This window comes from Stegodyphus dumicola, chromosome 1 (assembly GCF_044657685.1).
Source record: "Stegodyphus dumicola isolate Sdum_Otavi_A_Nest chromosome 1, ASM4465768v1".
Lineage (NCBI taxonomy): Eukaryota > Metazoa > Arthropoda > Arachnida > Araneae > Eresidae > Stegodyphus > Stegodyphus dumicola.
The window spans coordinates 207,017,476-207,040,925 of NC_140768.1; positions in this window are offsets into that span (position 1 = coordinate 207,017,476).

Below are 23,450 nucleotides of genomic sequence, written 5' to 3' on the forward strand. Positions count from 1 at the left end.
AAAAAAAAAAAAAAAAAAAAAAAAAACGCCCCTTTGGACGTAATTTAAAATCCGAAACCTTTCAGATTTTTAACATTTTTAGAGTAGTGCTTTTATAACAAAGGAAGAATTAAATTCGCGTGATAAATCATGAAATCGCAAATAGCTTGCGGTTTTGAATTATACTAAAAATTCTGCAGAAAGTTTCTATGCGAAAGTTGTAAACTAACTTTAGAGAAAAAAAAAAGAATTTGGAAAACAAAAGCGGAAATATAAAAAAATCAGCATGGTACTTTTCAGCCTATAAAGGCGACACTTGAAGATTGCCTGTTTTTATTCACTTATGTATATTCGCCTCATCGCAGAGCTCTTTATGTAAAATTTAAAGGTGTTGCTATATTAACTAATTTGCAGGAAATCACGGGCTCAAAGATTGCACAGCTCAAACACCTGAATGTATCAACTGTGGCGAAGCCAATAATCGTTACGGTACCAGACATGACTTCGCCCATCCCGCCTACCACCCCGATTGTCCAGAGTATCAACGTCGCGTCCAGCTCATCAGGGCAAACACAGACTACTAACTTCAATCCTTATAGTCTAGCATCAGGTAACTTAGTATCTGATTCTTCATTGGATCATATACAAAAAGATCTTAATACCACTCTTCTGCAACGAACTTTACCGACGGAATGTCTACAAGTAAATCTTCAACATGCTCGAGCTGCGACGGCACAGACTGTAGAATATGCTACTTATGAGAATATTGACTTCATCATAATCCAGGAGCCGTATTGTCTAAATGGTAAGGCTGTTGGCTTTCCACTGTACTGGACACTATATCAAAAGGGAGATCCTTTACTTCCACCCCGTGCAATTATTGTCGATTGCAATCCTTCCTGGTCTCCTTTACTTGTCACTGCGCAGCGAGATATTGTTGCTGTTCTTCTGGAAGTTCATCATCTGACAGTCCTCCTGGTTTCCATTTATTCCTCACCGTCTTTAGAAATCGAACCTGTGCTCTCTGCGATGCAAGATTTACTAACCTCAATTCAAATTCCAAATTTGCTCTTTTCTGGTGATTGTAATGCTCATAATGTTTCGTGGGGTTATGCTACTACGGACGTAAAGGGTAGACTTCTGAAAGATTTTATATCCAGTTTTAATCTAGTGAAACATAATTCACATGATGCTCCTCCGACTTTTGATCGTCAACATTCCCATATTTGGCCAGATTTGACTTTGTCTACTTTGCCTATGGCATTTCTTCTTCAAGATTTGCGAGTAATTGAGGGTTTAAGTCTATCAGACCATAATTATATACGTTTTTCACTCGCAGGAACTACAGCCACCTCCCTCATACGGCGTTATAATTTACCTGGCCGAAAGGTCAGACAGTTTACTGCAGCCATTCAAGCCAATTTGGCCTCTTATCATTCTCGTCTTCAATCTCTGCATTCTCGTGAAGATCTACAAAATTTTACTAGTGATCTTATGGCTACCATTCGAACAGTATGTTATAGTGTTTTGCCTATTCGTACCACTAAGAAATTATGTACATTAAATTGGTGGAATGCTCAGCTTCGTACTCAACAACAAAAATGTAGAGCTCTTCGACGTCGGCTAAAGCAAGAGCGTCGAAATAATATCAGCTCCAATACTCTGCTTCTTTACCGAGAGGAAAGAGCATGTTACAAACAAATTATTATACTTGCCAAATTAACTAGCTGGCGCAAATTTTGTTCTGAGATAACATCTGCTTATGGTATTCATCATAAGATTTCGACCGACAAGCTGTTTAAGCCAGCAACTTTTCATCTTTTACCTGCAGTTAGTCCTAATAGTCACCTGACTGAATCAACTCTATCAGAAGTCCTTGACACGGTTTTTTCTACAGATGATAATTCAACTGATTCCTCCTTTCATCAGACTATTCGAAATCAAACTTCTAGTCTTCAAACACCAGACGATGTTATTTTTACTACTCAAGAAATTCGGCAAGTCTTACGCCAACTCCCTAATAAGCGTGCACCGGGTCCAGATGGTGTTGACTATCGTATTGTCAGATTGATTATTAACACCAATCTCAGTCTCTTCCAAAGCCTGTTTAATAAGCTTTTCAATAGTGGCACTTTCCCTCAATTATTTAAAATTGGCCAGGTGATCTTATTTTTAAAGAAACACCGTGATCCAGCCCGAGCCGATTCTTATCGTTCTATTTGTTTGTTGTCAGCTTTTGGCAAAACTTGTGAAAAACTTCTTATGGGACGATTGAGATTTCATTTGCATTCAACAAATTATCTGTGTCCTTTTCAATACGGTTTTCGCACCAAAGGATCAACACTGCATGCTTTAAAGTAAGTTCAAGATACCATCCTGCGCAATAAGTTCTCCGGCCACCACACAGCATTTATCTCAGTGGATTTAAAGAGCGCCTTCGATACGCTGTGGTGGCCGGCAGTTCTATATGCATTAAGAGATGCCAATTGCCCCCGAAATTTATATAATACTCTTGCACATTATCTGTCCGATCGACATTTGATCATTTCCTATAATGGAGGCCTGGTACATAGATGTCAGACTCGAGGGTTCATGTGCGGGCCCCTTTCTCTGGAATGTGACATACAATCTTATCCTTAAGCAGCCATGGCCTGAACATACTACTGTGGTTACTTATGCCGATGATACCGCGTTCATAGTGCGAGGTAGGACTCGTGATCAACTTCAAGTAAACTCACAGGAGACCTGTTCTTTGTTTCAGACTAGATGTGAAGATTTTAAATTGCAAATCTCTGAAAAGATATCGCAAATTCTGATCATTCCTAAGAAGGGTGGTTCTATGACTCGTCAGCCGAGAATAACCATAAATGCCAAGCGTCTTCGTATTAAACGTGAACTTAAATACCTTGGAATTATTTTCGACGACAAACTCAATTGGATTCCCCATGCCTTAGATTTCAAGAAGCGTACTGCTGTGATTGCTCAACGCCTTAAACTTTTCACGCCCAGTATCTAATCTAAAGCGTCACTTACTTCTCACAGCCATCTCCTTGTGGCAAAATGCATGGAGTTCGGAGGAAACTGGTCGCCGAGCATTTGCCCATGTCCGTAAAGTAGATTTAGACCGATTAATCATGCCACCACAGCTGATCTTCTACATTACGGGCCATGGGCCTTTTCCCTTTTATTTCGAGAGACATGGACTCTCTTCCTCAGCACTCTGTAGTTGTGGACAACTGGGCAATCTAGAACATTATCTAATCGATTGTCCACTTACTACTGAATTCCATATTCCTTTTTCACCAACGGATAGGACTGCATTTAGTCGTTTTTTGATTAAGCAACGCCATCAAGTCAAAAAGATAGTCCGTTTAATTGACAAACTGATGGATCTGGGACTTGATCTTTGTGCCTTATAATATCGACATACGATTCAACTTCTTCAACTGCTTGTATATATTATAACCTATTGCAACCCATCTACTTTTATGCTTTGAAGTGTTTGTAACCATTGTAATCTATTGTAATCCATCTGTTATAAGTCGCTGTGTATAGCAGCAGTCAAATATTTGTATATTCCCTCTCAGCATCTTTTTCTAAGTGCAATCAGGTAATATTGTAATAATTATATGAGTGTAAATGTTTGTTTTTTATATAATCTATTGCATATATATCAACTCCTCACTATCATTAGTTTTTGCAACACTTAATTCAGAGTTTTAATCTCATTACATGTATTATTATTAATAGTTTCATTGTATCTCCAATTTCACTGTATCATTAATAATATCATTGCTAAGTACAACAGCTGTCTAATCTATATATACTCAATTTGCATATTTCTCAAGTGTCATAATGTTTTGTATCTTATCTTTTGCATATGTATTGTCTTTATGACCTCTTTGCTGTCTATAACAGCTGTCCCTGTACCTATGCTACATTTAATACCAGGTGCTGTTTAATATCTGTATATCTTGCATTTGCCTATTTACCGATGAATAATAATGTTATCTTTTGCATATGCACATTTATTATCAGGTGCTGTTAAATATCTGTATGTATTGAATTTGCATATTTATCTGTTGCATATGTATTGTCCTAATAGTCTCTTTGCTGTCCATAGCAGCTGTCAATGTACTTATGGTACATTTATTACCAGGTGCTGTTAAATATCTGAATATATTGAATTCGCATATTTATCTGTTGCTTATGTCCCGTCTTAATAATCTCTTTGCTGTCCATAGCAGCTATCAATGTACTTATGGTACATTTATTACCAGGTTCTGTTAAATATCTGAATATATTAAATCTGCATATTTACCTATGAATAATAATGTTATTGACTTTATTTTTATCTTTTGCCCATGTATTATCATACATATAACTGTCTGTATTCCCTCATAATTCACTATGATAATATCTACATTGAATGTATTTTATGTTTTTCACTGTATAATAGTATATAATATCTTGGCATATCTAGTTGTGCGTATTAATGATACATTGTTTGTCAGTTGCTGTTAAACATCGGTATACCATATACTTGCATATTTGGCTATACATTATACTGTTACTGTCTTCTTTTCATCAATTGCCCATGTAATATCATACATTTAATTCTCCGTGTAATAATAACACTGAATGTATTGGGGTCGCTAGAGATTTTCATTGTATAATATAACCAACCATTATCCATTGTTTTAAATATATCCATTGTATTTATACCAACGTTGAATGTATTTTGTGTTTTTCACGGTATAATATAGTATGTTCATAATTTGTGGCCTACTTAAGTCTATATTTCATCCCTTGCAAATGTATAGCAACACATTTAACTGTCTGCATCAATTTATTTGCTGCATAAGGATCACAGGTGTCATGACAATTTTAAATGTATATTTGTGTTACCAACACTGAATGTATTTATATTTTCATTGTATAGTATTGTGTAGTATCTATTGTATCGTACCGTATTGTGGTATTGTTTAGTATTGTATAGTATCTTATATCAGTTGGCTTTATACAGGTTAAATATGTTAATTTTTATTCATTATAATCATTTAATTAGCTTTTGTATTGTATTGTATTGTATAGTATTGTATGGTATCTTATATTAGTTAACTTTTATTGCAGGTAACTGCATCAATTTATTTGCTGCATTAGGATCACTGGTGTCATGACAATTTTAAATGTATTTTTGTGTCACCAACACTGAATGTATTTTGTATTTTCATTGTATAGTATTGTATAGTATCTACTGTATCGTATTGTATTGTGGTATTGTATAGTATCTTATATCAGTTGGCTTTTAGTACAGGTTAAATATGTTAATTTTTATTCATTCTAATCTTTTAATTAGCTTTTGTATTGTATTGTAATATTGTATAGTATTGTATGGTATCTTATATTCGTTAACTTTTATGCAGGTTAAATATGTTATTTTTATTTCTCATAATCGTATAATTAGCCTTATTGCATGTTTTTCCCACAATACCACGTAATCATTTGTATTGTACCGCTATTGTATTCTATTACTAAGTGTGGTACGAGTCCTGTACCATAATTGGTAGTAACCAATGTATCGACCTTTGTATATCTTAAACACAGTTGCATGCTAAATATATTTTGTATAATATATTCCTTTTTTCTAACTATTGTTGTACTATAGGGATTGAATGCGTACCGAGATCAAATTATATTGTACGCTACCTACTTCTTCTGTATCACATCACTACCTGCGGTATTGTAACATGACTTTGTTATAGCGAATATATAGTTTATTACACTGACTTTCAATATGTTGCTTTGCCAAATATATGTACTTGGTTATGCAATGTATCCCGATCCAGATTGTTAGTCTTTTGAATTAAGTCGAATTCTGAATGCTTTACGTATTTATCATGTATCAGTACTTCCAGTCACACACTGATGGCTATTGTATTCTTTTATTTTTATTTCTTTTGGTATATCCTCTGTGTATTGCTGTAATCATTTACATTCATTATGTCACTATGTTCTCTGTTTTTATATTATATTGTCATTAAGTCTAATTTTACTGTCTATATTTTACTCATTGTATATTATTGGGCTGCCCAACATCAGACTGTACTTTAGCTTATGTATATTCTATATTTGTGTGTATTACACCTTTGTAAAATATTTGCTTATTGTCAAAACTCGCCCTTGTTTGGCCTTGTATGCTTTTGTTCTTTTATTTAATAAATGTGGGGCCTGGGCGGTTGTTGGGACTGTCTTTCGTGGGCATTTAGTCTGTTGGACTGCCCCCGGGTTGAATTTGGCTCTGGGTTTTGGCGTCCGGTGCGTGGCGTCTTGTGATTCCTCTTTAGGCTCTAGATATAGGTGGACGTGGTGCTTTACCGATTAACCTTTTGGTAAAGGGACAGTGCCCACGTCCTCCGTTGCTTATCGCTTATATTAACTAATTATTAATGTGCTGCCCAGACGTGAAAGTGGTTAGTGCCTCTGACTGCCGTACCGAAGGACCCGGGTTCGTATACCGGAGAAGACCTGGATATGCATCGACTGTCCCCTCATAGGAGACAATGGTGGCCCACCTATTAAGTTCATCTATAACAGCGACCTCAGCTTCCGACCTTAGTAGTGGCCGACGCCTCTAATGACTAGTGCCGCAACTGAAAAAAAAAGTCTTCATTGCAAATTTTTAAAGTTTCCCTGCTAGGATAGTGGTTAGCGACGCTGACTGCCATACAGAAGGGCCCGGATTCGAAACCCGGAGAAGGTATGGCTGTTTGTAAAAATATAGTGTCTGTGCAACATGGGGCACCCTAAATATGCGGTGAACCGGAAGTTCTATTGAGAGATTGGAAATGGGATATCCTAGGACCCATTCTCCTGGGGTGCTTTCCATCAAAATCGGGGTCGGATCTGAGGAAAGTCGTACTGTCATCTGTATGGTGAACAAGGCTCTTGCCAAAGACAGGAGCAATCTTGCACTTCTTGCCTCAACGATACCATTGGTTCAGCCATAAGACGGGACAACCGCTAACACCGCCAGCAGTGGCAAAGTTTGTGATGTCGTTTGCACCTGACAGCAGTAGCACCTCGGCACCAGGTTTGCACCGTGGGCCCCAAGAAGGTGTTATTAATATGAATAGCTATTGTAAAAGGCCTTTACCTACTTACTCAGGCTAAATAATAGATGACCCCTGCACTTATACCTAACCTAAACTATACTAACTAATTAAATTTTACTCCCACAACTGCAGATTAGTGCATCTATAGAAGTCTGACCCTTTGGCTTAACTCTGTATGAGCTAAAACAACCAGATTTGGCAAATAGCATCATTTTAAGCAGTCGAAATTTGAGTCTCAATTCAACCCCGGTAGAAGAGCCCTTTCAAAAACCTAAGCATACGTGGAAGAATATATGAACTCAGTGGTAGTCCCGCTAGGGTTAACACGTCCAGAAGGATCTTAACGAGAAATACTATTCTTGATGTTTAACTCTATAGCCAAGGTACGCAGGAAACAAATCTCAAAATGCAAAATAGGTCACTGCAAAAAGTATATATATATATATATATATACTTTTTGCAGTGACCTATTTTATTTTATTTATATATACTATAATATATATATATATATACACCTCCTTTTATACCTTTTTTTGATTTATCAACACTTATTTATCATCGAAATATTACAAAATGAATGTCGAAATTTAAATCGACAAGATCTTCACTGATACAGTGTAGTGAATACATCATACTCAGTATTACTATCTGAGCACGGAAAATGAGTTTAATGCAAAATGTGTTTACCATTTAACATTGCAGACATGTTTTTTTCTGGATTTAAAAGTTGTAAATGCATATTCGCATAATGATTTATGAGCACAAAAAAGGAATGAGGAATATTTTTATTTTTATATTTTTGAACTAACTGGTAAATTTTTGTTGAAAAATTCAAGAAGAAACTTAAACATTCAAAAACTAAAAATGAGTAGAAGATTAATGTTACTTATAGCACTTACAGATCTTTATAATATGTTAATTAATTTAGAGGTAACCATATGAAGTTAATCATCTTTCTTTTCCTGACCGTTTTTTAGACTATGTTATTCATGAAGCTTTGCAAATAAAACTTTATAGAAAGAACCATTATGCGAATATGGAAATTTTTAAAGCGCATGTATGCGATATTATCATCATGCTATGATTTTTAGGTGCTTTATTTTTTACCACAATATTTTTTACTGCGATGTTTTTAAACTGTGAAGTTTCTGAAACGTTTTATTTTATGACGATATTTTGTATCACCGTTTTTAAAAACTGCGATGTTTTCTTCTTGATTTCCCACGATGTTTTGTCCAACAATGCTTTCGCCTTGCGATGCTTTCGTCCGACACCTTTTCCTTTTACTTCTATGCATGAAAACTCTTTTCAACAGATTCCTATGCATATGGGGCTCACCAGCGGCCGAGCGGTAAAGACGCTGAACACTGGTAGTTCGGTCCGAGGTTCGAATCCCGCGAACGGACTGGCTGCACGGGCGTTTTCGTGGTTTTCCCCGTGTGTAACGTGTATACGAGTCAGTTTCCCTTAGAAAGTCCTCCACGAAGGCATCCCTCCCTTTAGGCAGACAGCCCTCGTGTGCTTTGTCATAATTAAGTAATCTAATCCAATCTAATAATCCAATCCTATTCATATGGGTAAAGGGATCACCCCGAACATTAATTTTTTTCCTTCCCGTTAATCCTCTTCTGAATTTAGCTTCTAAAGAAGCCAAATTCAGAAGAGGATTTATTCTTATTTCTAAGGTCTGTATTCAAAAACAAGTGCTTAATAAAATTGTGAAGCTCTTTGACTTTCTCGATTTCTAGCTGCTAGAAATCGAGAGCTATGTAGCGCAAATTAATCGGCAAAGAAGTGCTTTAGTAACAGCGAAACAAAGCAGTTAAATACAGATGAAATATGTGAACGTGCAACTCCACAGGAAAGCAATAAACACCGCAAACAACATGAAGCAGGACTCACAAGTAATGACAGAGCTTATTTTATGTATCTCCAGGCGTGATGAAAATGCAGTCATTTTATACGCAGTTAAGTGCTGCGCACCACCAGTCGAAGCAGGTTAACATATTACTTAAGCAACTGTGTAATGTATTCCTTTTATAATTACTGCGTGTATACAATGTTCAATGTTTAATCTAGGCATCGGTTAATATACCCTACCTGCTCGATTCCGAACTTAAACAAACTTGTTTTTTCCTTTGCTGGTGCGTATGTATTTCAGACTGTACATCATAGAATATAAGGGATGAATGCACTTTATTGGTATCACAAAACTGGCAGGTGAAGGATCTATTTTGTGGCAAGTGAATGGACTTTCTGCTAAATGTATTTCTTGACAGAATATTAACAAACACTTGCTCTTTGTATCTACTTTTATGCTACAATTTGAGCAAAAATATGTTTTCTGCAAAAATGATTTCTCTGAATGATTTTTCATACCCTGTTTTGGCGTAACAGCGAAATTTAAAATTTAGAACTTTATCTTTTTTCTTCATAACCATCACCTATTTAGTATTGCATTGCTTAATTGCGCTTTTCTCATTTCCGGGTCTTTATCAAGACCAAAACGTTTAGCTATGCAATCTATTTCAATCAGTCTGTTTCCTTTCAACTACTAAATTAAAGGACATCTCTTAGATGTAAATCTACTCATATTTACCACTAAATATCAATTCACATAACACGATATAATGCATTGATAGTATCGGCAAGAAGTCTTTATCTAATTATTATTGACATTCAGTATTATTCACCGTTAATATAAAATATTATTCAAATAATTAACAGAGAATTGCCTTCTTTTCTCACTTTACTTCAATTTTTCTCTGCTTTGTTAGACTCTGCGATTAGACCGAAACTCTACAAATTTTGCACTTTTGTTTATGTTTCAACCCTTATTTTAAAGACAATTCCTCTAAAACATTTTGCTTTTATTTTCCTTAATTAAATTTCAAGATTACTAAGACCTCACTTCTTTCAAGAGCCCTCACTCGAGCCTTCACTTCTTCTGAGCATTTTGCTGTACATAATTCTGTCGTCCCTCGGTGAAAAACTTAAGCACAGAATTTAGCTTATGACGATCTGGCAATCCTGGCACTGGCGGACCTTCAATGTCAAATTCCTTCGTTCGCAATCAGACTCCAGCGGCGAACTTTCTCGAAGCGCCTATGTTGTCCTCAGATCTTGGATTTTCATCAAGCGACTCTATCGAATCTATGGCTCTATCATACTTAAAAATTATATTGCACAGTCTTCAAGTGGTTAGCGATACACACAAAACTCGTTATCATTTGCACCACTTACGTAAGTCTGTAATATCAGAGATTATCACGAAAGTCAAGACTACAAAGTTAAAGAACTAAAAAATATACGAAAAAATATTGATAATCAAAGTTATGGAAGAAATATCTTTCAGATACCGTCATTTTCACGCAGCTAGTCAGAAACTATTTCAAACGGAGAGGACAGTTATCTTCAGAAGCGAAAACACGAGTGGCCGAAAAGTAAAATCATGAAACACTGGTAGGTTCGAATCTCGCGAACAGTTTTGCTGTATGGGCGTTTTAGTGGTTTTCCTCATGTGTAATGCGTGCGTAACAAAAACAATATACAGCAGCCCAGATTTCACACAAAAGTTAACGGGTCAATTTGCAGCAAACTTTTTCAAATTGTTCTTCAAGCATAATCTAGGATATCAAAAGTAGGACAGGAAAAGATTAAATGTATCACATCTTGAGGTATTTTTGTGAACACATACATAAATTATGTGATCGTAGAGTCAAACGAAACAGGTAACTTTCATATTTGCCATTACCAGATAAAAACTCAGATACTTTAATAAAGAGGAAAGACTTGAAATGCAGTCTATGGTAAGTAGAAGGAAAAAAAAAATTTTTGTCCTGAGCATTACAAGATGAAATATTCCTCATTCCACTTAGCTAATAGCTTCTTATAGTAAACGGACTTCCAGTAACTCTCTGGAATGCTGATATCTATGGGTAAATTTTTCATGTTCTCCTTCTTCCATTCTGTTCTCAGTTTAGCCCACCAGCGGCCGAGCGGTAACGTCGCTGAACACTGGTAGTTCGGTCCGAGGTTCGAATCCCGAAAACAGGCTGGCTTCATGGGCGTTTTCGTGTGGTGTGGTGTATTTAATTATGGCAAAGCACACGAGGGCTATCTGCCTAAGGGGAGGGATGCCTTCGTGGAGGACTTTCTAAGGGAAACTGGCTCGTATACACGTTACACATGGGGAAAACCACGAAAACGCCCATGCAGCCAGCCCGTTCGCGGGATTCGAACCTCGGACCAAACTACCAGTGTTCAGCGACTTTACCGCTCGGCCGCTGGTGGGCGGGCGTTTTCGTGGTTTTCCCCATGTGTAACGTGTATACGAGCCAGTTTCCCTTAGAAAGTCCTCGACGAAGGCGTCCCTCTCTTTAGGCAGATAGACCTAGAGGTTTTTGCTGTAATCATATAAACTAAACTAGAAGCGAGAATCTCCAGCTGTATACATTCCTATTCGCGCGCAATAGAATGCGCACGCCTGACCTTGTGACATTAAGGCTTGGCTAAATTGTCGAATCGGCGTCGAAGAATGTACAGTCTTAAACCTTATTTTTACTTCTGTAGCACGTTTTGTAGCTTGCACTTGTACAGCTTGAACTTTCTGGTGATTTAAACAGTTTTCTTGGTATCGAATTTCGGTATTATGAAAAATATATAATTTTACTACCTCATTTTGAAGGATTAGGAGTGTCATTTTAAGAAACTGGATACTAATATTAACCTCCCCTTGTCATATTGGGAATTAATATATAAATATATATTATTTATAATTCCTGATTAGTGCGCATTTCTATGGGGCTTTGAAATGGTCACTAAAACAGTAGCTCCTCGTGTATCAAAAATATATCAAAAGAATTAAACAATTTTAGCTCAAAGGAGCAATTTATCCATTAGGAGTATTAATTTCGTTTTGACATTTTTGCGTTTATTCACTATAAACGGCGAATCACTTTTTAAATTGTTGCCACCAAGTACTATTAGAGCCTTGTATTATATTTAAAGAAATTAAAAAATGAAGAATCTACATAAAGGTATGAATGTTTCTCGCATTGTGATAAAACAACGGTACCTAGAACCATCAATTTTTGAAAAACGTACGTCTTCACCCGAATATGGGCAACTGGAAGCCCAAACGTGGAGTTTAAAATTTGTTTTATTATCGATTTCATATTTTGTAAAGCATTTATGAGTTTTTTTATTAAGAAACTCAACGATTTCAAAGTGAGCAATGGCAACACTGTACTAAAAAAAATTATCTCCAGACTAGACTGTGTATCGGAAATTCTAGAGAGACGCGTGTTTAAATATTTTGTGATACTGCTGTTGAATTGAACTTTATGGCTTAAGTGCGAAGAACATGTTATTTAATAAATAAAGGTAACACACAAAACGTTAAAAAAACGCAGCTTTGGGAGTAATATATAATCTGAAAGTTTTCAAATATTTTTTATTTTTTGTTTGCTTACCGTAAATAGGAAATCCGTCTTGAAGAGATACAGCAGATAAAAGTAATAGAGATTTGAAGATTCCGGGTTAATAACATACTTAACTTGTGTTTTGAAAAATTATGCTTTGTATAGCCTTACTTACAAGTATAATTCATAAAAATACAGCAAAATATTAGACTGGATTTTACGAAGAAGGCATTTTAATAATTCATTTTAAAAAAATCTAGAAGGTTTCAGATTTTAACCGGGGAAAAAAGGTTTCGTGAAAGTTTTTTACGCCCCTGTCGCTGAACTTGCAGTCTACCATTACCTCGCAGTCTGCTGTTGCATCCATTCCTACTAACCCATTTCTTTTCTGCCTTTTTAGCATTATTTTTTTGCATCGCTTTCTTTGCACCTATGCCATATCCAGTCCAACAGTAAAATTCAAAAAAAATTTCAAATCAGCATATGTTTACTATTTCCGATGAAATATTGAGAGTTGGCATATATTTTTTCTATTTTTTTCAGTGCTTACTCAGTTTACCATATCAATTTTTAGTTTTCTTAGTAAGACGGCTTACGCCGCCCAGCCGGGATAGTGGCTAGCGACGCTATCCCGATACCGAAAGGCGTGGGTTTGAATCCTGGAGAACGCATGGATGTTTGTAAACGTCCAGTGTCTGTGCAGCGTGGGAGTACTTTAAATATGCGGCGAGCCGAAGTTTCTCTCGAGAGGTTGCTGGTAGGGGAATAGCGTAGGGAGACCCTCGGACACGTGCCCCTCCCGGATGCTCTCCATTAAAATTGGTGGAGGAATAAACTATTTCATACTGTCTCCTGTATGGTGCTCTTGCCAACTTTATTGCTTTATTAGGCGCAATCTTGCACTCCTTGCCACGATGAATTTTCGAGGACTTTCTCTTATGTTACTGTCAGACAAGAGAGATAAGTCATAACAATAACTGATGACAACCTTTTTCTTGTCTTTTTATTATTAGCGTATCGTGTGATAACTTTATATTAAATATCTTGTTCTTCCCACTTATGCTACATAAACTTCAATTCAACAGCAAAATAACAAAATATTTAAAAGCGGCGTATCTTTAGAATTTCTGATAAACAGTACCGAGAACTGGAAATAAAAATGCTTTGTTCCCGTACAGTGTTGCCACTTCATGCTTTTAAATTGTCAAATCAATCAAATAATCAAAAATTTATTAAAGTTTTACAAAATATAAAATAAATATGTAATAAAACAATATTTAAGGTCATTCTATGAAATGAATCAAATGCATTTTTCATATTGAAATCAATCCGAATCAAGATAAGACACAAATATTCTTAAGAACTGCACCTATTGCTGTCAAACAGTTTAGTTTGTTATTCCACAACAACATTTTGCGAAATGACAACAGAAGCGAATGAAACGTGAAACATCACAATCATAGTGGTTCGAAAAAAAATACTATTTTGAAATTAATAGCCCCTTCTGCGATTTGAAAAATATTAGTTTAAAAGAAATTTTGTTTAATTTGTCAAATTTGGGAATGAATTTTTATTATTTCATTTTTATTAGGCAATGAAGCGTTTAATAATCAAAAAATAATAATAAAACAGTTATGCATGTTAAAAAATAAAATTTAATAATACTCCAAGCTCCAATTGCTTTTGAGATATATTAAGATTATATTTAGCAGGTTATTAAACTCATCAGACTTTGAGTTTTGAATCAATGAAACAAAAAATAAATAGATTCGCTTATCTTTAACGCAGAAAAGAATACGTAATTCGTTAAGCATATAAACCATACCGGCAGCACAAGTAACGAGTCTTCGATTGAAAATAGTTGCAAGGTTTTAGTTGCTACTTTTTTTACGTATGCAAACAAATCATTGAAATAAAAAAGAAGCTCAATATCCAATAATTCCAATCGGATTGTTACAGTCGAGCAACTAAAGCAACATTTCCGGCTTCTCGCGGATTTGCTTCTTTAATTTCATATGACAACCGCGAATAATTATTTGTAGATTAATCACTGTCTCTTAATTGCTCATTGTGGCGTCATGCTGCGATTTGTAGGTTAACCACCATGTTTCGCGCCATTACGGTTACGTTCTACAAACTACAGTGCTTTTAAAAGTATATGATACGATGTTTATTCCAATTAAACAAATTATAGTGTCCTGTAAACTTTAAGAAGAAAGCGATTTTGTAAAAACTAAACAGGGTTTAATTTATCAAAGAAGTCATCTGTGGAAATTACTAAATAAGATACACAAATTTTATCTGATTAAACATGAAAGTAAAAATTCTAGAGCGTGAATGACGATGCTTGTTTAAGTATTCAGTTGCGTAACTTCAAAGTTAATATGATTTAAATGTTACTCCGCGAATTTTTGTGTAATGTAATATGCAGTTAGAGTATTCACGTCAAATTAAGTAAATTAATTGTGGCATCTGTATTAAGACTGCTCATTCTGAACTAATTTTATCAAATTATGATTGCTTTCTTGGGTAGGAGGAAAAAAGAAAGAGAGAGAAAGAATTTATAGAGCGTAGCTATAGCTCCGAGAATTTGCTACATTATTTATCAGCAAAGAAGACGAAAATTTGGTAATACAGTAGACTGAAGTATTTTAAATAAGCCTTTTAAATTAAATGTTATCACAATAGTTAATCACAATATTGCTATCAGTTACGCAGTTTCATATTAATTTATAAGATATGAAGAAGCTCTGACATATTACACTTGTCATTGTGCGGACTGATAGTGACTTTCAGTTTTTCCCCCGCGCCATACCTTTACGTCATATTCACTTGGACTAATCTTTGTGCATGAAGAAAGTACGGCCAATGAAGGTCACAGGACGCTGCTTGATTTTTCCGTCCGGCTTCTCCATACAGAGCTTTGGTGTGAATTTAGAGCATAGTTACTACATCCAAATTAATATAATACGATAATACTGTTACTAGGACTTGTAACTGAATGATAATGTTACAAAAACGTCACCACTAGTCGAGGGGTTAAGACCGCTGAATAATGGTAGTTCAGCCTGATTGGATTCGATCTCAGGTGAACGGCCTGGCTGTATGGTTGTTTTTTATGGTTTTCCGAATGTGTAACGTGAATAAGTATCAATTTCCCTCAAGAAGTCTTCCGCGAAGGCATTCTTCTTCTTCGGTAGATATCCCTAGTGGCTTTTTCATGTTCAATTAACCTAACACAACGTGAACAAAAATTACATATCTGTGCGAATACAGAATTCAATGTAGAGCATTTTGCCTTGAAAGAGTACACTGTTACAATTGCATATATATTCTCGGGGTTGTATTACCATACCGAGAATTGTAATACATTTGGGCTTTGTATTACAATTCTTGCTTTGTCCTTTGTATTACAATTCTTGCTTTGTGCTTTGTATTACAATTCTTGCTTGACGCTTTGAAGCGTTTTTAACATTTTTATGTATAGCGTGCAATCAAGTTTTTGGATGTCTTTTGTTAGTTATGACGAAAGTCAGTTACATAATATGTCAGTATGGTATTTCAAAAACGTACGTGAGCGATCTTATCGTCATGCGATGATTTGTAGGTACTTTATTTTTTACCTCGATATTTTCGACGACGACGTTTTTAAACTGCGAAGTTTTTAAAGCGCTGTATTTTCGACCACGATATTTTTTACCACGATGTTTTAGAAATGCGACGCTTTCTCCATACTTTCTTTTCACTTACGATGCTTTGTACCACGACGTTTTCGCCTTGCTTTGTTTTCTCCGCGAACTTTTCGTCCGCGATGTTTTTTCCGCGATATTTTCGACTGTAACCATGAAGGTTGCAACATAGGAAATAGGCATAGCTTTATTGTAAATTCAGGTGGTACCTCTCTAAGATGACTATCCACAGTTAAAGGTCATTTTCATATATTGTGAAAATGATTATTTTATAGAAGTTGTTTAGTTAGAATACAGCAGCGTAGCGTTTATTGTAAAAAAAAATTCATTAGATTCGGGTAAGGCAACATGCATATTATTCAAAATGAGCGTCAGTAAAGTTGTTTGCTTTTTTCTTTTTCTTGGTACAGTCCACTCATTTTGTTTAGTATAGCAGACAGGTACAGAGATAATGCTGTATGCATGTTCAGTACCTTAGATATATTATCAAAAATGCTAGTTCGTTTCAAGAAGTGGTCATTTTAGCTAGATGATCGCCTCAAGCGGATTCACAGTGTAAGAATGCAACTATTAACGGTTACATGATTCATGCGATTTAAAATCAGTTTTCTTTTTTCTAAAAAGCTTTAATAATTGTAAGCAATAATAAATTATCAAATTAATTTTATTTTATTTTATCAAATTAGAAACTCCTGGCATCAATAATGCTTCTTTAACGTGTTGTAAAATACGGGTAAATCACCGACATTCGCTTGCTAAGACAACAACCTCTATAACATTTCTGACACCATAAATAAATTAACAGTATTAAGTACCGTCTTTTATGCACAAAACTAATCAAAAGGCTGAGAAGATGTTAAATTACCAGTTAGTATAATATCATTCCTTATTTTACAGCTAATCTCGTACAAAAGAATAAACATTAAAATAGCACCAAAATAATTTCGTTGTAGTTATGAAGTTACTGCTATTTGTCGCTTTATTTCTGAGTTAACAATCAGTATACGCATGACTATTTTTTTATTTTAAATTTCATTAACCTTCTTTACCTAATGTGTTTGTAAAGCGAAAGTAAAAGCATTGAAGAATTCGATTAAAAATACTGAAGGTACTACTGGAGATCTGTCAGAAAGGAAACTGTTGGAAAAGTCCGAGAGTAGTACATTATAGACAAAGAAACAAACTATAAATAATAATAATAAGCAATAGGAAATAGTAAACGAAAAATATTTTTCGAAGAAATTGTGCACGAAAATTGCCAATGATTTGTAAAACTCTAATCATCAACTTGCAAATTCAATAATAACAGAAAATGATTAACAGGAATTGGCAGGCTTTTCTCCAGACTCTTTTATTATTTCTGAAAATATAAATATTTATTGTCAAATCTTCAAAACTTTCAATAGATTTTTAATGTTTGTGCTTTTAGTAAGTTCTTCTTTAGTAACTTCTTAGCATGTAATCCCTTAACAAATAAATTGTGTTTAATTTATACCTTTTGCTCGGTGGTGTTTGACTTGATACGTGTTTTCAGCGTCGTAATTCTAACAGATATTTTAAATAAGATCGAGCTTAAGCTAGACGATAAAACCTCATATATTCTTTTAAATCGCCTTCCATTTGATTCTGATTCCTTGTAAAAACAAAATTATTGTGGTTTCTAAGTACATGGGATTTACTTAATGAATTCAAGCGTTTAATTCTAGTTTAATTTTGTAAGATTAATATGGGAAAGAACATGCTACTTCACATTTTCAATGTTCTCTTTCTAACTTAACAGATAAAATATAACACTTTGCATAAATCATAGAGGATATTCATTCTGACATGCTTCATAACTTGCTCCTGTATCCGACAAGTTTCACAAACATATAGGTTTTCTAACACATTTAGAGTAGCACTTCAGTATTTCCTTGTTATCGATTAGAAAGTTCTTCACGAATTCACCCCTTCCCTTAGGCAGATAGATAGCCCTGGAATGCTTTTCCATATTCAAATTAACCAAACCAATCGTTTGGTTACTGACTTCATCCTATCCGTGTATATGATAAAAGTAGCATCCAAACGAATATTTTATTAGAAGACCTGAAGGAAACTTTCATATTTTCAATTGTCGCATTCAAAAATTGCTTTACTGCTAAAACAAAAAAAAAGGGCTTGCTTTTTACAAAAATTTCAAATTCTTCCTGCTCATCTGGCGTATTTATTAAAGAAATTTATTCGAATCTGAAGATTGCAGCAATATATAAAGGATTACACTCATAATTAAATATTTTTTATTTACTATACTTTTTTAAACAGGAATAGGAAATTAAACTGAATATGATTGTATAATATTTTGCGTCAATCAAAGCGTACCTTTCAGTTCTGTAAAATTTAATTTTTTGGGCTTACCTTTCATAAAGTAGAGAGTTTATACAATTTAATTGATGTGCTATCAAGCTAGAATCACAAATTAGAATCATTGTACTCTTGGTAGGGAGATTCAGTAAACTGTTTTGTAGTTAATTATTTCATGAAAACAATAATAACCGGCACTTATGATATAAACAATTCATAGTTTCTTCGTGTTTTAATCCGATAATCAGTAATCTTAATGCCCTAATTGATTCTTAATCAACGTTCAGTAGAGAAAATGCTGACTTAATAAACACTATCATAAACAAGATCAATTAGTTTCGATAAATTGTTAAAACAAATCATTTTCGTTATTGGATTAAGACGTCTTACATAAACCTTTCTAAAGTATATTCATGAGACCATCAACGTATAGAGCAGTTGCTAATATCAGTAAGACAAAATTATTTTTCGTGTCAAAAACGTTTTTATGGTACTTAATTGCAAATATGCCTGCTGAGTACATTCTAACATATTCGCAACTAACCCTCTAATTAGATATGAACAACTAAGATGCTAATTCATCAAACTAAATTAAACAATTTTCCTCAAATAATTAAATGTGAATTGTACAATTGTACCAAAAAAAGGGGGGACAGTTTATCAGAACTTGTATTCCTTTTAATCTGGGTTTTGGGAACATGACGGGTCTTGAATGGGAACAGGGAACTTACTCAAGCTATGTTCAAATAGGTGCGGAATGGACAACACAAGCAGGAAGGGTTAACTTTACCCTTTATTTTCTACAATATTACAGGTGTTTTCGCACTTCGAGATACAGAGACCAACCACTTGTGGTCTGAATGTAAAAATATAAAACTGCTAACTAAAATTTTAAATAAAAGCTGACTTTGAATAGTTTACACAAATACGTAGACTAGCCTAGCCTTTTAAAGTACTACATATGTAGTACGCAAACTGCCGAAAACTACAATAAGTTTTAAATATCAAGAGCACTAAACCCCTGGCCTCAAAGACGGACAGTTTCTGATTGAAAACTCACGTTTAATGCAGCGGCAAGGCGGCTCATTCTCTCCCTATCTAACTCTTGCAAAAAGCCACAACTTAAATACTTGGGCATTAGCAAGTAAAATTTGCATAAACAATTTAAAGCGTTTAATTCTGGCCGCAAGTGGAAAATTAGAAGGGATAGTATAGTTTTAAAACAAAATAAACGTTAGTACAACTTAAGATCCTTACAAGTTCTATATCTCCCGTTCTACTGGGCTGAGTGACGAAGTTTAACTTGCTTATTTTCATATCTCGAAATTCCGACTTGGGATATATATTAGATTTATATATAACGTAGTTATAAGGTAGGTATTTTGACACAAAATCGGAATTTTCTGAAGTGATATACTCATTTTTTTTCTATATTTCGATTCTACGACTCAAATTTTGCCTAAATATTAACTTTTGTAAAATTTGGTGAAAAGCTCACGAGATATGCAAATATTTAATCTTAGCGCACATTTTTTTAGTCTGTGCCAAGAATACTTCACTTGGCGAAATTCTTAATTTATGGTAATCATTTTTCTTTTCCCTTTCATTGTGCACGAACAGAGCAAAAGGTGCATCGTTCATTCTTTCAAATAATTTCAACAAAGTGCGTTAACCTTATTTGTCGTAATTATTGCTAAATATAGTTTACGCACTTTTGATATTATAACAAATATTCCAAATTTCAAAACGCGCAAATATATAAAATGACATATATTTTCGGAAATTTTGAATAAATAATTCTAATTTGATGCAGGTATGCCTAGAAATACATCTACTTTAAAGTGATGGCAAAAATTTTATTGGTAATAGTTCAAAAATGTTTTCAAAAATTTTATAAGTATTACTAAAAATTAGAAATTTTAAAAACAAATCAGAAAGAAGTTGCATATTTTATTGCAGCTTGAACCTAAATTTTGAACTGTGAAAGAAGGAATCAAATAAATTTTAATAAAAAAGAGATACTAATAAATATATAACAAATTCAATTAACAACGAGAAGCTAAAATTTTGAGAATAATTTTTAAAATCTATTCGTGCGATTTTACAAAATTTGTCATTTTGGCATAATTTGAGTTGTAAAATCGAAATATGGAAAACAATTGGTAGATCATTCCAGAAATAGTCCGATTTTGTGTCAAAATACCTATATTACAACAATGTTATACTTCTAATATGTGCTAATAATAGCCTAAGTCAAGACTTCAAGAGATGAAAAGTGCAAGTTAAATTACGGCAATTGACCCAGTAAAACAGGAGATATACAACTGTTATATTTTTTACTTGTACGAGGGAAAAAAACAATGGGACAGTTCCACATCTCACGTTTTCATGGGCCGATCGTTGAAATTGCGTTTTCAATGTCTCGAAAGCGCGACTTAAGATATATATTAGATTTATATAAAGCACTGTCCTAATATAGGTATTTTGACACAAAATCAGACTTTTTCTGAAATAACATGCCAATTTTTTTTCCATATTTCGATTCTATGACTCAAATTATGCCAAACTGCCAACTTTTGTAAAAATCTGACGAGTAATTTTTAAAAGATTAGCTGTCAAAATTTTAGCTCGTCAATGTTAATTGAATTTGATATATATTTATTAATCTCTATTTTTAATTAAACTTACTTGATTCCTTCTTCCAGAATTCGAAATTTAGGGTTAATCCAAATATAATTCGCATAATTTTTATGATTTACTTTTAAAATTTTTTATATATTTTTCGAAATGTTTTTATTATAACCTATAAAGCTTTTAACATCATCTTATCTATTCGTGCCAAGTAGATGTATTTCTAGGCACACCTGCAAAAAACTACAGTTTTGCATTCAAAATTTTCTAAGATGTACACGAATTTACTATTGGTAAGTTTTGTAATTTAGCATCTTGTTTTTGAGCGATAACAACGCCAAATGTAGTTTACGCACTTTGTTAAAATCATTTGAAAGTATGAACAATGACTTTTTTCCGCTCGTCTGCAATTTAAAAAAAGGAAAGGAAAATAGGTTGCTATAAATTAAGAAGTTCGCCAAGTAAATTATTCTTGGCTAAAATTGAAAAAAACTACGCCAAGATAAATTTTTGAATTTCTCCATAAATTTCGCACCATTTTTTACAAAATGTAATATTTAGGCATAATTTGAGTCGTAGAATCGAAAATATGGATAAACTTGGCATGTCATTTCCAAAAAAGGTCCGATTTTGTTTCAAAATACCTATGTTAGAATGATGCTATATATAAATCTAATATATATCCTAGACTTTCGAGACATGAAAAACGCAATTTGAATTTCGTCAATTGGCCCATTAGAACGGGAGATATAGAACCTTTTTTTTTTTTTTTTTTTTTTTCGCAGTATACATGTTGTCCCATCGCTCGGAAAACTTTGAGGAGACTAATAAGTTTTCGAAACAGTTAATGACTGGCGGGCTCTAAAGAATTAAACAAGAATGCTTGTTAAGTGTTGCACTGCACTGCAGGATTTATCTATTTATTGTTCTTTATTATAAGGTAATCTGAAATTCTTCTTCCAGAACTATTTTTCTTCAACAATAATAAATGCTAAATAATAGAACTCTAGAAAACATCAGTTAAACTTTGCAATGTACACCGATGTCCTTTCCATTCATTCGGATAAAACAAAAAACCGAAACTACTTCTCTATAAAAACTAAAAAATTAAAAGCATTTCGCCGTTTCACATAATGCTGTATTAAAATATAAACATTTTTTATAACTTGAAGAATTTCATATGGTGTATGTTTAACGCGACTTTGACATCCTCCAAATTTTGATTTCGATTCAAATTTTATCTGAGGAATCTCAACAGCTGCTAAAATGATATTTTGCAAAATGAAACAAACTCCATAAAAGCAGCCTTTCAAATGGCAAAAATCTTGTAAAGAACTTTGTTGACAATGATATATCTCAAAATTCTATTATTAAGAGGTTATTCATATTATTAATGCATTCTAATGCAGTTATAAACAATATATTGTCCCAGTTAAAAAGGTTCCTGTTCCTGAAAGACCTTCAAAAACATTTACTCCTTACATATCTTCTTAGCTGCTTAAAGAAGTATTGGCAGCTCAAAAGCTGGAAAGAAAAAAAAACTATTCAAGAAAAAAAAAAAAAAAAAAAATTTGAAATGTTTCAGATTTTAAATTACGTCCAAAGGGGCGTTTTTTAACATTTTGTGTGTTACCTTTCTTTATTAAATATCATGTTCCTCGCACTTAAACCATAAGATCCAGTGCAACAGCAATATCGCAAAATAGTTTTAAAACGAGCATATCTTTAGAATTTCCGATACAGAGACTCACGCGCTGGAGATAAAAATGTTTTTTCTGCACAACGTTGCCATTGCTCGCTTTGAAATCCTTGAGTTTGTTAATCAAAAATTCGTCAAAGTTTTAAAAAATAGGAAATCGATCATAAAACAAATTTCAAATTTCAAATTTGGTCTTCCACATGCTCATATTCGTTGGAGGATTACGTTATTCAAAATTCTATGACTCTATGTACCGTTGTTTTATCACAATACGAGAAATATACATACATTTATGCAGATTTTTCATTATTTAATTTCTTCAAATATAATGCATGTTATGGCAACAGTTTGAAAAGTGAACCGACATTTATCCGTCCGACGCAAAATGCCAAAACGAAACTAATAGTCCTTCGGGATTCAAATCTCTTCGGACTAATAATTTGGGTCAAATATATTTTCCATTTTCCATGCATTTTATCATAACTCAGTGCCCCTAAAAGATTAGAACCGAGATTACTGCTTGAAGCAAGAGCCTAAAACGTGCTGTTGTATCAGTTTGTGTCTCCATTCGCAA